Source organism: Bubalus kerabau, chromosome 1, assembly GCF_029407905.1.
Source record: "Bubalus kerabau isolate K-KA32 ecotype Philippines breed swamp buffalo chromosome 1, PCC_UOA_SB_1v2, whole genome shotgun sequence".
Taxonomy (NCBI): domain Eukaryota; kingdom Metazoa; phylum Chordata; class Mammalia; order Artiodactyla; family Bovidae; genus Bubalus; species Bubalus kerabau.
Window position 1 is genome coordinate 46,729,559 of NC_073624.1, and position 14,497 is coordinate 46,744,055.

Here is a 14,497-nt window from a genome sequence, read left to right on the forward strand (position 1 = left end):
GCAGCAGCTCGTTCCGTTCTTGGCCAGGGCAGCCCTGGAACCATTTTACACATTGGCTGCTGCTCCCAGAGTAGCACCAGAGCCTCCAGTGGTGGCAGCCGGCCTTTGGGACAGTGGGCATCCTGCCCGCCCCGAAGGACACTCCCCAACAAGAGCCCACCCACAATTTGCCGCAGTCGAGATGCTCAGCTTGGAAGTTGCCGCCTGGCCGTGAGGCTGATGGCCCTCTCCTTGTTCTAACAGACTCAGCTTTGCTGTCTATCTGCCCGCTTTCCGGATGCCAGAGCTCCCTGGTGATGACTACTGTCCCTGGCAAAATAGTGCCCTCTGCCGGCCGCCCTGGGTGCCTCTTCTTGATAAAGACCCAGCCCCCTCCCAGCTGCCAGGAACCCTGAGCACCCAGGGAGCCAAGAACGAGGCCACTTTCCTTTAATGACCCCGCCTCTCAGCGAGCCGGGCAGCAGTCGTACTGTTTTCCATCCTGTCTCTGCTGCCAGATTAATCTTCCTAAAACACCACTTTCATCATTTCACTCCCCTGATTAAAGACCCACGGAAATTCCTCAGTGCCTCTTACATCAGGGCTATGGGCCGAGGTCTGGCATCACAGCCCACCTCTGACTGTCACCCTCACCCCGGAGTCTTGGCTTCTTTTTGTTCCAGTGCCCCAGAGGGTCATAGGCCTCCTTCAGTCCCCCACTGGGTGGGAGTGGAGATGTCCAAGCACTGGCTTTGCGGGTAAACAGACCTGGGTCTGTCCCAGGGATAGAGATGAGAATGGAAATTACTCTCATTCCTGTTTATGACCTGCCATGTCTCTACATGAGCTGAGCATGTTACACGTACTAGCTAATTTAATATTCACAACGTGGAGTCTTTTTCCCACTTTTACGAATGAGGAACCGAAGTCAGGATCACAGACTCCAGAGCCCGGCCCACAGCGGCCGCCCTCTCCTGAGTCCACCTGAGCTTGACCGGGAGCAGGAGGCGGTGATGGCTAGGCTGCCCCTGAAGGTCATTTCAGAATAGCCCGTGAAGGGCATCGGACACAGTGCCCACCACCTCAGGCCCCTCCCTCCCCGTCCTGTTACCTCTCAGCACAAACTCACTGTAGCCACAACTGTCCTCCCACCAAGACATCCTTTCAGAGGGTAGGGGCCTGCGATGTGCCGGACATTTCTCTAGGCACTGGTCATTTCAAGCTGTTGGTCTTTTGGCCCATGTTCCAAGGATGGGAAGATCTACAATAAACAACCAAGGAGACATGGAGGGGACATTTCCAGTTGCTCCAAAATTCATTACCCAGACCCACAGCGGTGGCCAAAGATGCTAAGAAACCCACTTCCTAAAGAGATCACAGAAGGCTGGAGCCAGGCACCTTCCTCAGGGGTGTCCTGGAGGTGGCAGAACTGGCCCTGCTGCCAGGAGCCACTCCAGCCCCTCAGCTCCTCGTTCTTTCCTGTTTTCATTAGAACCTCAAGTCGTTTAGAGGAGAAGGCAGTGAGAGTGGATGGTGTTGGTGAATGGGTACCACTCCCTCTCCAGCCCCACCCCCAGAACTAGGCAAAGGAGACCCCGCCACCCAGGAGCATTCTGATGCTAAAATGTGTCTTTTTTTAGGTTTCTACTTTTTTTTTTTTAAACATTTTGGCTACACCAAGGCTTGTGGGATGTTAGTTCCCTGACCAGGGGTCAAACTCCTGCCCCATGAGATGGAAACGTGAAGTCTTAACCACTGGATCACTAGGGAAATCTCAGGACATGTATTTTAAAATGATATATTGAAAATTAAAAATTTCCAGTCCCAAACAGAGATAAAAATCAGCACAAATTTAGTGGAGCCCAGGAGGGGAGCTGAGAATCATGCCAACCCAAATCTCTTGGAGGAGTTTTGTGCATCCTGAAGCTGCAGAGAGAAGCCTTTGGTTCTGCACCTGGATCCCATCCCTGGATCCATCTCAGTGCAGGGCCCTGGGTTGTGTACTGGGGATGGCTGAGGCTGTGCTTTCAAGAAGCTCAAGTCTTATGGGCAAGAAGTGTTTCCAGGGACCTTGCAGGGAAACACTCAATGCTAGCCAGGGAAGAGCATTCTGGAAAAAGGGAAGCACACATGCAAAGGCACTGAGGCATGAAGCAGGGTCCCCCTTGTGGAATGGTGTGGGAAGCACAAGAGAGGAGAGAGAGGCACCCAGCAGGTGAGAGGCTGGAGAGAAGGACAGAGCAAGAGCATGGATCATTTGTACACAGACCCAAGAAGTTGGACTTCTTCCAGAAGGAAATGGGAAACTGGAAGGTTTTTAACACAGCTGACTCACCTGGATTTCCACTTTAGAAAGATCAGCCTGGGGGAACTGGAAGAGGGAGTGGGAGAGGAAGTACTCTTAAGGAGACTGAGTCAGAGATGTCCCAGTACTCTGGCCAAGAACTGATGGTGAAGACATGGATACAAGGCTTTATCTACCTCCAGCATTAATAAAAACTTCATATTTTCAGCCCAACTTGGAGCTGTCTTCCCCCATGCCCGCCCCTTTTCCTCAGAACACCAATTGATTTTTTTTTTAATGTGTTATCCTTTATTTACTTTAGAGACAGAGAAAACGCAGAGAGAGTGACTTCTTTGGGTTGCAAATAGTTAGTGATGGAGCCAGGATTAAGAACTCAGTCTTGCCAGCCCTCAGTGGATTTTATGATATTTATGTATACGATGCCCGCTCACTCTTCCGCTCTGCCAGTAAACAGAGCTGATAAATATGAAGAGGACAGCAGCAGAGAGCTCACTTCCATCCTAAAAAGGCAAGAGGACTGGGAAGGCTCATTAGGAGAAAATATTGAACAGCCAGTGTTTGAGTTTTACCTGTGATGTGAAGGGGAAAATAGTGCATTTTTGTACTATTTTGTACAAAAAGCCATTATGTAACTGTTCTAGGGGTGGACGGGGTGCCTCCAGAATGGAGCATGGAGGCAAGTGACCAAGAGAACAAAGACAGTGTCAGTTCCTAGGGGGCAGGAAGCACATTGGATACTGCCGTGGGTCCTCTAGAAGCATCTGCGGTTTAGTGGAAAGGGCACTGGTTTCAGAAGAGTGGAATCAGAATTGCTGCTGTGTGTCTGTAGGCACAGCACGCACCCTCTCTGTTGGCTAGTTTCCCTATTATCAAATGGGGATGATAGCATCAACCTTACCTCTTATTGTGTGCAGATTACGATCTGTAAACCTCCTTCTACAAGGCATGATAAAAAAAGTACAGGTGATTTCCAAAGTTTCTTTAATGGCTTTTTTATGAGCATGAAAGTAATGTATGGAACTTACCTGGTGATCCGGTGGTTAAGACTTCACCTTACAATGCAGAGGATGCAGGTTCGATCCCTGGTCCGGGAGCTAAGATCCCACATTCCTTGAAGCTAAAAAACCAAACCATAAAACAGAAGCAATATTGTAACAAATTCAGTAAAGACTTGTTAAAAAAAAAAAAAAAAAGGAATGTATGGTTACTGCAAAAAAAAGTCCAAAACTACTAAAAAGTATAAAGAAGAAAATGGAAATTACTCCCAACTCCTTCTATCCAGAAATAGCCACCATTAACATTCTGGTGTGTGTACTTCCGTCCTCTTCCCTTTGCTTATAAAAATACATACATTTTTTTTTAAACCAGAAATGTGATAATGCCGTATATGCTATTTGAAATGTTTCTCGTTTCGCTTAAAAATATCTTGTGGACATCATTTCAGGCCAAAAAAATACAGTTTTATGTGATCATTTTATTTCTTTTTAAATCATAAAAACGTTAGACACAAAAATAAAGAAAACAGTGTAATGGACACTCATTTACCCATCCACCAGATTCAGAACCTGTAAGATTTTGCCTCCATTGCTTCATCCTTATCCCCCCTTACAAGCCATTCTCTTATCCAGGGGATCTTCCTGACCCAGAGATCGAACCCAGGTCTCCTGCATTGTGGGCAGATTCTTTGCCGTCTGAGCCACTAGGGAAGCCCCTTATTATTGCTGTAACAGTTTAAACCAAATACCTACCCTCCTGCTGTGTGTCTCTAAACCAATCTCTAGGTCATTATCACACTTGACAGAATTAACGGTCATTCCTCACAAGCACCTAATGCCCAGTCAGGATTCAAATTTCTCCAATTAGCTCCAAAGGGTTCTTTGCCAGTTGGTTATCACATGATCCTTTTTAATGACCCCCTGTAGCTGGAGACCAGGTCTCCAAGTTGTCACTCATGAAAACCACGGAGGGCAACATCTTTTTGCACATATTCGTGGACCCCTGTCCAATTATTTCTACAGGACAAATTCCTAGAAGGGGACTTTCCAGGTCAAAGCCTATGCATTATTTTTAAGGCTTTTAATAGCATTTGACAAATTGCCCTCCAGAGAAATTGTACCAATTGACACTCCCACCAGCAGGAACTGGCACCCTGGAAGGCCTTGTGTTGTTAATGAAAGGAAATTAAGGGGGGAGAAAGCAGGTGGGGAGAAAAAGGGGGAAAGGAGGAGAGGGCTGGAGTGAGAGCATGCAGACGGTGCTCTTGGTGGTCCCTGGGGACTAGCCCGCCTGCTCCTGAGAGCAGCGGAGGCAGGCAAGGGTCCCAGCCCACCAGTGACTCAGCAGATTAAGTCCTAAAGCAACGATTCCATCGAGACTGAGAACAAAGCTGGAGCAAAGACTCTTCGATCCATTCTAATTAGGAGCTGCCTTTCCAGAGAAATCAGGAACAGGCTGCCACGGCTGAAAGCAGGAAAAAAAAAAAAAAAAAAAAGGAAAAGGAAAAAAAGCAAAACTGCAGCCCAGCTGTGCTTGTCTATTTTCCGAAAATCCCAAGAAAGAGCTCCATCCGCTGTGCGCACAATCCAGGGACCCCATTCTGAAGGTTATGGAATTCAGTTTGGGCCATGGATCTCCATCCCCAAAGGGTGGAGGGGGAATACTTTCTATTCTTGCCCTTGCTAAGGGCAGAGGAGGACCAGGAAGTGTAGGCTCTTACCCTGCTTCTCCTTTTTTGCTGTTGCTTAAAACCTACAATCTATTTCAGGTTTGAGAAGAGGAACTAAAATTAAGATTTGAGGCCTGGCTCTACATGCAAAAATGGAGACCAGGCTGCTTCTGGCTCTTGCAGGCTGGGTTACACTGGAGGTTTGCTTTGTAGGCAGAGGTCATGATGCTCTGCTTGCCTTTGGCTCGCCCCTTCCTGTTTGCACTGTGCTCTTCCCACATGGAGTACACGCCCTCAAAGAAGGACTTGTTCAAGGGTCAGTGCTAGCCAAGCTCCAGTGACAAAGCCATTTCAACTGTCAGCATGGAGCAGCCTAACATCAGGACTGTGGCAGGTTCATGGTTCAGAACTTCCTGGGGTTCTGTTTCATTTGTAAGATAGTGTTTATTTTATTTTTTCTAGTTTTTAAAATATTTACTTATTTATTGGCTGTGTGAGGTCTTAGTTTTGGCATAAGAGAACTTTGTTGCATCTGTGACCTACTGGCTTGGTTGCCCCAGGGCATTTGGGATCTTAGTTCCCTGGCCAGGGGTTGAACCGTGTCCCCTGAGGATGCTTAACCACTGAACCACCGGGGAAGTCCTAAGATGGTATTTAAATTAAGAGCACTCGGGATCCAGACTATGGTGGATTCTTGCTGGTATCAAAGGATGTTTTCAAGCAAAGATCAAGAAGCAGCTTTATGAATAACATATTGGCAGTTCACACACATCACCATCTTATTTTGTGTTCCCACTCTGTGAAGCAAATGCTTTGTACCCAACTTTACATGAATGTAACATGACTCCTGGCTGGTAGGAATCACGTCTTGAACCTGCCTTCCCTCCACTCAGGCCTCTTTCCATGGTCTTGGGCTGCCTTCTCAGAATCTGTGAGCCTTGTTTACCCCATGCCTCACCCCAGACTCCAACAGCAGCTCCCTTTCCCAAATGTGCCAGGGCTAAGGAGCCAAGAGGAGGGCCTGGCGGGGAGACAGCCCTGTGAGGCCCTCTTGGTGTCAGGATCCCCCAAGTCCCCTTCAAAACTGTTTCCTCTCACCTGACCTTCACACAAGGCAACCCAGGAGGACGAGGCAATCTTCCAGTTTCACCGCGGAGGACACAATAGGCCTGTGACCTTGGTTCTGAATGCAGCTTTCTAGGGACATCCATATCTGCTTTCAGGGACCTGTGAATCTCAGGATACACCTTGGGGAAGCTCGGGTCCCTCCCAGCCAGCTCCCTTCAGCTGTTCTAACAGCTCCCTATTCTAACAGGCAGAAGGTGGTAACAACTCCCAGAAGCAGAGCATGGGGCCAGGCACCTGCCCACGGCGTTCTAGGCTCTGGAGTCAAACATATCTGGGTTCAGGTCTCCACTCAGGCTGCTTGTCACAGAACAACTTTGAGCAAGTCACTTCACTGCTCCGGGCCCTATAACATCACCTCCCTTGAATGGTTGCTAAGGAATTTCTGAAATGCTTAGCCCATGTTGGGACAATCCCTGTTCAGGCTTTACTGTTATTGTGGCTGCATGGTCCCCATTCGGTGACACTAGCGATAAAGAATCCACCTGCCAATGCAGGAGATGTAAGAGATGCAAATTCGATCCCTGGGTTGGGAAGATCTCCTGGAGAAGGAAATGACAACCCACTCCAGTATTTTTGCCTGGGAAATCCCCTGGACAGAGGAGCCTGAAGGGATACAGTCCATGGGGTCACAAAGAGTCAGACACAACAGAAGTGACTTAGCATGCACACAAGGTCCCCATCCTGAGTCATCACAAGAAGTTGAGTCTGCTGCCCTCCACGCTTCATCCAAAGAAGCTCTGGGGCTGGGAAGCCTGGGTCCCCTGTAAATAACCCCTGGGAAGTGGTTTGCCATGACCCAGAGAATAGTGGATAGAGAATGGATGAGGCACCAGGAGACCCAGGTTCAAGTCCACCTCTTTCTCTCACTGAGAGGGCCTTTGCCCCAGAAGCTTCTGTAATGACAAGGTTGGACTAATTATCCCTAAGAGTCTTCACTGTTTTAACTTCTTAGGCTCTCCTTGTCCAGCAGGCAGGGAAGAAGGGCTCAACAACACACTCTGGACACAGAGTGGCTGCATCTCAATCAGCCCTGGTCTTTTGAGCACCAACCACATGCCAAGCCCTGTTTTAGGTGCAGGATCTTCAAGGCTGAACAGGAAGACTTCCCTGTGGTCCAGTGGCTAAGACTCCCAATGCAGAGGGCTGGGGTTCAATCCCTAGTCAAGGAACTAGATCCCACATGCCACAATTAAGAGTTCACATGCTGCCACCAAAGATCCCACATGCTGCAGCTAAGACCCTGTGTAGCCAAATAATTAAATAAAAGTGAACATTTTTTTAAAGTTTGAACAGGAAACATGAGGCTCACCTCATGAAGCGTACAATCTAGTAGGGTAGAGAGAGACTAAGCAAATTAACAAACAAGTTGTAAAAGCTGCTTGAAGGAAAAGACTGGAGCCCTCTGAACAAGACTGCAAAGGAGGCTTATTTTAGATTGGGGAGAAGGTTGTCTGGCAAAAACCCCTCTGTTGAAATATGAAGAGATATGAAGGGGTAGGAGTTTTGTGTGAAACAGGGAAATTGCATGTCAACCAGCGGGAGCAGCATGTTCAAATGTCCTGAGGCAGAGAGGAGTAGCAGTTCCAGTCCCTTAGCCCTTCTCAGCAAAGCTTCCTTCTTGGCCCTCACTCTCCCAAGGTTTCCACGTGAGGGGACTCTCACCCCTAAGAGAGTGGGAGGATACCAGATATAGGGGAACAGATGTTCAGATATGGGCCTTGAGCTAAGGCGGGGGTGCCCACTCTTTCCTTTTGGCCTGGGCAGTCGTGGGGCTCTGCACAGGATGGACCCATCACCAGGCCCATCTACAGGCTGCAAAATCAGGCCTGAGAGAGGCCTCCAGTGGGAGTGAAAAACAGAGAGAGAGAGAACCATGTGGAGCAGGAGAGATTCCAAGACCCCCAGACTATAATTGGGCAGGGTGGAGAGGCACCTTCCTTTGCCTGAAGCTCCTACTGCATGGATGGAAAGATAATACAGGAATTGGATGTCCTGCCCCACAGCCGAGCAGTGCGCAGCCACAGACAGCCTACATACCATATAGCCCCCCAACGGGCAGAGTGTGCCCATTTGAGGGCTGAGGACACCAAGGCCCAGGGAGGTGAAATGCTCATCCCAGCCCCACTGTCAACCTGGGGTGGGGGAGGCAGAGGAGCCCCTCCCTAGCACCTCCCCTGTGCCTGGCCTCTCCTATTCTTCATCTCTCTTAACCCTCACCACCACCTTTTCTGGTGGGCGTGTTTTGGCTTATTTTTGTTGTTGTTGTTGTTCACTCAGTCATTCCCAACTCTTTGTGACCCCAAGGACTGCAGCACGCCAGGCTTCTCTGTCCTTCGCTGTCTCCCGGAGCTTGCTCAAATTCATGTCCATTGAGTTGATGATGCTGTCCAACCATCTCATCCTCTGCCGTCCCCTTCTCCTCCTGCCTTCAATCTTTTCCAGCATCAGGATCTTTTCCAATGAGTCAGTTCTTAGCATCAGGTGGCCAAAGTATTGGAGCTTCAGTATCAGTCCTTCCGATGAGTATTCAGGATTGATTTCCTTTGGGATTGACTGGTTTGATTTCCTTGCTGTCCAAGGGAGTCGCTGTCAAGAGTCTTCTCACCTGGCTTATTTTACACGTGAGAAAACAGGCTCAGAGAGGTAAAGCCCATGACTCAAGTTCAGTCAGAAAGTGGAACACACCTAGAACCTGTGCTCTTTTGGTCACTAAGAAGCAGGCCAGGTGGGTAAGCAGGTACCCGGGAAGGACACCGTGGCTAGGAATGTTCGAGGACAGCCAGCAGTCTTGGAGAAATTGATCCACATAATAAACACTGCAGATTGTTAATCAGCTATACCCCAATACAGGCTTCCCTGATGACACAGATGGTAAAGAATCTGCCCTCAGGAGACCCAGGTTCGATCCCTGGATCAGGACGATCTCCTGGAGAAGGGAATGGCCACCCACTTCCCCAATACAAAATAAAACCTTAAAAAAAAAAAAAAAAACACTGTGGGCTTTGGGAGTTGGAGAAAGGCCCCCCAGGGAGGATGAGGTAGGGGTTAGGAAGTGGTAGGGGTTGGGGGACAGATAATAGCCCAAGGTCACATTGACAGGACCGGGCGCACAGAAAGGCTTCAAATGTGAGTTCCCTTGACTTCCCCGAGGGAGCTCCTGCTGCCACCACAGGCCACCCAGTGAGGGCCTCCCTGTGCGGTCAGGCACTCCCCTAGGGTGGCCTGCACCCCTCCCCCATTCTCTCCTGACACCCTCCCACCCTCCAGTCCTGTGTCAGCTGCCCCAGAGCCCCCGGGATCCACGTCCCACATACCCAGCACTGCTGGGCGCCTGGCCCATGTCGCCTCACACCTCACTCTGCTGCACGGTGCCCCTGGCCAGCCAAGCTTGTTGCCTTCTCCGGGACAGTAGCAAGGGCAGCGGGGCCCAGGGGAGGCAAAGATGAACAAAATGGGACCAGCAGACCCTCCAACCCCATTCAGACCACGCTCACCATCTGCTCAGCCAGGCTCGGGCCGCACAGGGCACTGGGGCAGAAACAGCCAGCACCAGGCTGGCCACGTGCTGGCCTCCGGGGCCTGCCCAGTCAGGAGGCCTGGCTGGCCTTTCCACCGCAGCTGCCAGCCCTGGCTGGGTTGTAGGGGTGCCGGGCTCCAGCCCAAACCCTCCCCAACGGAGGTCCCGGGGGTGGGGGCAAGGAGGGACTCTGTGACCTGAGTGGGTGGGAAAGGGAATGGGGAGTGTGGAGTTGAGACACTAAGTGTGTTGTTCCCCCTGAGATGAATGCTGCAGACTAGGGGCAGGCAACAGAGCCCTCTCTGAGGCCCCGATACTCCCTGGCCTTCAAGTGGTCCCCCAGAGCTCCAGAGACCCATGAGAGAACTCAGTGCCCCAGAATGACCACCAGAGCCCCCACCCTTGCCCTGACATCCGCTGGAGCCCCTCTAAACCTGATTGGCCTCCAGCACCATGGTGATACAGTCCCAGCATCAATCAGAACATGTCACCAATCTGCATAAAGCCCTTTGAAGTCCTCCTATGTCCCTAAGTTAATGACCCAAATCCCTATCCTAGCCTACACACCTGTCTCACTTGTCCCATCATATCCCATCTCAGACACATACACATACACACACACCACGCTGTTTGTGTTTCAGTTTCAAAGACCCTCTTTCAGTTCTGTGTTTGCAACTCTTATGTGCCTCAGTTTCTTCATCTATTAAATGGACTACTTAATAGTGTCTTAGTTTTGGTTAATCCAATAACAGCCACAGAGACTAATGTTCAGGAGCAAGTACTTATTTTCAAGGTGAACTCAGAAACACGGTGTGGGGGAGGCAGTGAGAGGAGGAGGGAGCAACGCTGAGGAAGTGCACACTGATGGGGGTACCCTGTGGCATGGGCCCTCCGAGTCGCCTGAGAGCCTCTGAGAGTCAGTCTCCAGCTGCCTCGGAAATACCCGCCAAGGGAGAGGAGCTGGGATATTTATCCTCCAATTCCCATCAGTTGTTGGTGAGGGCTGTCCTGGGAAGTGCAGACTCTGGCACGTCCAGCCAACAGAAGCTACCAGCAAGTATGTGAACTGTCCTCACGGGTCCCCTGGGGTAGGCAGAAGCTATCTGGGCAGGGCATTCATGGCTTCTGCAATTTGCGAATATTCCTTTCATGGTGTTGTGCAAACTAACTGACATAATACATGTAAAATGCTTAATACAGTGCCTGGCACAGAGTGGGTACTGAGCTATAGTAATACTAATGCCATTTTGTTTTGTCTTGACTGACATAAAGCTCTCTCTGATCTCAGGGCCTTTGCCCAGGCTGTTTCCCCTGCCTGGCACACTCCTCTGCTCATCCTTCTTCTACCTGGCTAACGTGTGTCAGGTTACAGCCCAAACGTCACCTCCTCAGGGAAGCCCTCCCTGACCACTGGATGATATCAAATCTCTCCCTGAGATGTGCTCAGAGCAGCTACTTCACCTCTTCTTTCAGGGCATTTAATAATGGTGTCACCTTAAATTTAGTTGCATGATTGTAATTCTCTGATTCTCTGCTCATTTCTGGTCTCTTTCACTCAACTGCAAGCTCCCTGAGGACATAGGCTGGGTCTGTTTTGTTCACAAAGACATGTCCAGGGCCCAGCACAGGGTTCCTGTACAGGAGATGCTGGAAAATAAACTGGAGTAGAGAGAGGAATCTGAGTGGGGAAACAGGCGCAGAATGAGTAAAACACAGTGATGTCAGTGCCAGATCAGAGGTATTTACAAAGAGCTCCAGGAGCATGCAAGAAAGACAGGTTCATTCCTTTCTTCACTAACTGTCTCTAGAACATCTATTCTGTGCTATGCACAGACGCTGTCCCAGCCCTCAGAGAACTTATCATCTCATGGGAGAATGGGGCCATGGAGAGAGATTCATGCAGGGAACAAAGCCGAGGAGGAAAAGAGACACAAAGCTGTGTGCCAAACCCACCCTGCTTCATCTTCCTCCTGAGCACCAGAAAGACTACATTTCCCAGCCTCCTTGCAACTCGGAGGGGTCACGTGACTGTAACCAGTGGAAAGTGGGAGAAGGCGAGGTGCAGCACTTCCAGGCCCAGCCTGTTGAAATCTCCCCACAAATCTTCCCCATTCTCATCATAGGCCTACAAAACCCCAGAGCAAGAATCAGCAAATGTTTTCCATGAAGACTAGAGGACAAGCATTTTAAGTTTTGTGGACCAACCAGTCTCTATGGCAGCTATGTAACTAATGGTGTGGTTGTGTCCCAATAAAACTTTATTCACAAAAGCAGGTCCTAGTCTGCCAGCCTGTTTTCCAGGATGGTAGAACCACCAGACAGAGGAACTGAACTCCCCTGTAACCACATAGAACAGAGCTCACCTACCTCACCCCTATCAGCTTGGATGCAATTGTGCTCTAACTGAAAACCTGCTTCCCCTCTTGTCAACCACTCTCCAGCCCTGAGGTTTTGTGTACTCTTGTTCTGTTTCGTGTTCTCTGTTTCCATGTTCAACAAACAGCCAATTCTGTTTCCCAGGTGGTCTATGTCATTCACTTTTTATTTCTTTGTCCCCTTCACCCCATTCTTCCTCTTTCACCAGCTTTCTTCCAGGACTTTCTCTCTTCTCTGTTCTATCCATTTACTGTTGTTTCTAAGACTTCCATTTGTTCTTTTCCACATTTTAGTCCCTCTAACCCTGTTACCTCCCCCGGATCTCTTTTGCTAATTTGTCTTCTCTGCCCTGTTTTGGCCTCTTTCCTTTTCCTTGCCCATTTCTCATCCATCTTTCTCATTTCATCCACTCTCACTCTTTTAAATGTGTGAACCTCTGTCTCCCTCTCTTCCCCTCCCAGCTCCTCCCTGCGTTTTCTCCTTTTTTTTTCTCCCTCAAACTGGGTTGTAAATGCTGTTCGCTTTGGAGCAGGACACGCTGTAAAGCTGAGGTTCCCAGAGGGCCAGGTTGTGATCATTTTATTTTTACAACGTCCTTGGATGGATCGAGGTGTTTGTGCAGGGTGGGGTCGCGTGCTGGGTGGGAGGGGACCAAGACAGCGAATAGCACTTGCAATTAATATAGGTCAGTTGCTGAGCAGTGTCCCAGGGGTCCCAGGAAGAAGAGAACCTCGTCATCTAGGACCGGCTCTGCAGAGATGGCCATGGTGCTGCCTCCGGGAAGCTGCGAGAAGGACCTGGACCCATGGCATGAGAGGGAGACAGGAGGGTTGCTCTTTGGGAATCAAAGGGGCTCCTCCTGCTTCCTCTTGGGTCCTGGGAGCACAGGAGGGCCTTCTAGGGCCCAGCTCTTCAGAAGGAGGACCAGCCCCTGATGACTGCCTGGTGGAGGAAGCAGCCAGATTTCACACGACACGCAGAGCATCCATCTCCTGCCCAGCTCCGCTGCTGTGCTCTTGGACCAACTGCTTAACTTCTTTGGTCCTCAGCATCCTCGTCTGTGCAATAGGAGAACTGTCACCCCCAGAGCCATCAAGAACTTTTGTAAAAGGGGAAGAAGCAGCATTTCATTTATATCCTCACTCTTCCAGGTCCTTCCAAACTTTGCCACATCTCACCTCCAGCCTAAGAGGCAGCCCAAGTTACCCTGCTTTTTCACAGATGATGAAATCAAGGTTTAAATGTCCTGAGGGCTGAGCTAAGTGAGATTAGAGATCTGACAGGAGCTCTAGAACTCCTCCTGGTTGACAACTGCTTCGGGGGAAGATTGCTTCTCCTGGGCTCTTTCTAGCTCAGGCCTGGAAAGGGCGGATTCGGGCAGCCTGGGGACATGGCAGGAAACATCTTCATTTGTTTAACTGGAACTGTTGCATCAAGTGCCCGTTGTGTGCTGGGCACTGGGCAGGGAACCAGGGATATGATGGTGGGCAGAGCAGACAGGGTGCCTGTCCTTACACAGCTGACATTCTCAGAGGGAGACAGACTCCCAGAAAAACCAAACCTCATACACACGTGAAATCACCACAGCAGATTGTGCAAGGTGGAAAAAACAGAGTGTTGCAAGACAGTAAAACCAAGGGACCTAATTTAGAGAGGAGGCAAAAAGGAGCATCCCCGAGAAAGTGTGCGTTGCAGTCCCGAGGAGGGGCAGGTGTTGCCCTGCTCATTGCCCTGAGTGAAGAGCATGAGAAAAATATGTTCCAGGTTGAGGAGTGAGCATATGCAAAGAGGCAGGAAAGAGCACAGGATGGGAAGGAACTGAAAAATGGCCAGGGGCCTGAAGAGAGAAAGCTAAAGCAGGGGCAGCAGCAAAAGGGGGGCCCTAGGGGCACAGGTGAGGCCATGTCACACAGCAGACTGGGGACATATGTGAACCTAGTTTTAAGTAAGGACTTGACATGAACTGACTTCCATTTCAAAAAAAATCCCTCTGGTTTCTGTGCAGAGAAGATACCACAGAGGAAGGAGTAAGAGCAAACAGAAGACCCCTAAGAAACATCTAAGCAAGAAATGATAGTAGCTGAAATAAAGAAAATACTCAGACCTTTACAGTGTGTAAATCTCTCTCACTTGTCCCTGGGAGATCAACATGATTGTGCCCATTTGACAGATGAGAAAATTGAGTCTTCAAGAGGTTAAAATGGTTCTATAACATGACTCATCTAGTGAGTGTTAGACTCTGGATTGTAGGCCCATGTATTCCCAGGCCCAACCCAAACCTCTTTCCCTTCTATCATATGGTCCTAGAAGAGTTAAAGATGTATGCCAAATGAGAGTTCAAAAAAATCAGTTGTGGGACCTCAGAAATGTGCCATCTGTGGGCATCCTCCTCATTATTTTCAAATGTTAAGCTTCCTAAGTCTTCCTAAATCTTGGTTTAATCTGTGAGATGGGGACGATGACCTGCCCTTCCTTCCAGGGCTCTTATGACAATTCAGTGATAATGGAGATAAAGTATTTAGGAGAA

General features: G+C 49.5%; 1 long non-coding RNA gene across 1 annotated transcript in view; it reads right to left on the reverse strand.

The window, feature by feature from the left end:
* Positions 1-2,694: 2,694 nt before the first annotated feature.
* Positions 2,695-14,497, reverse strand: part of LOC129647052 (uncharacterized) — a 152,842-nt gene continuing 141,039 nt past the window's right edge. The window contains exon 5 of the long non-coding RNA XR_008712254.1: positions 2,695-3,401. This is a non-coding gene — a long non-coding RNA (uncharacterized LOC129647052). The remainder of the gene's footprint in view (positions 3,402-14,497) is intronic.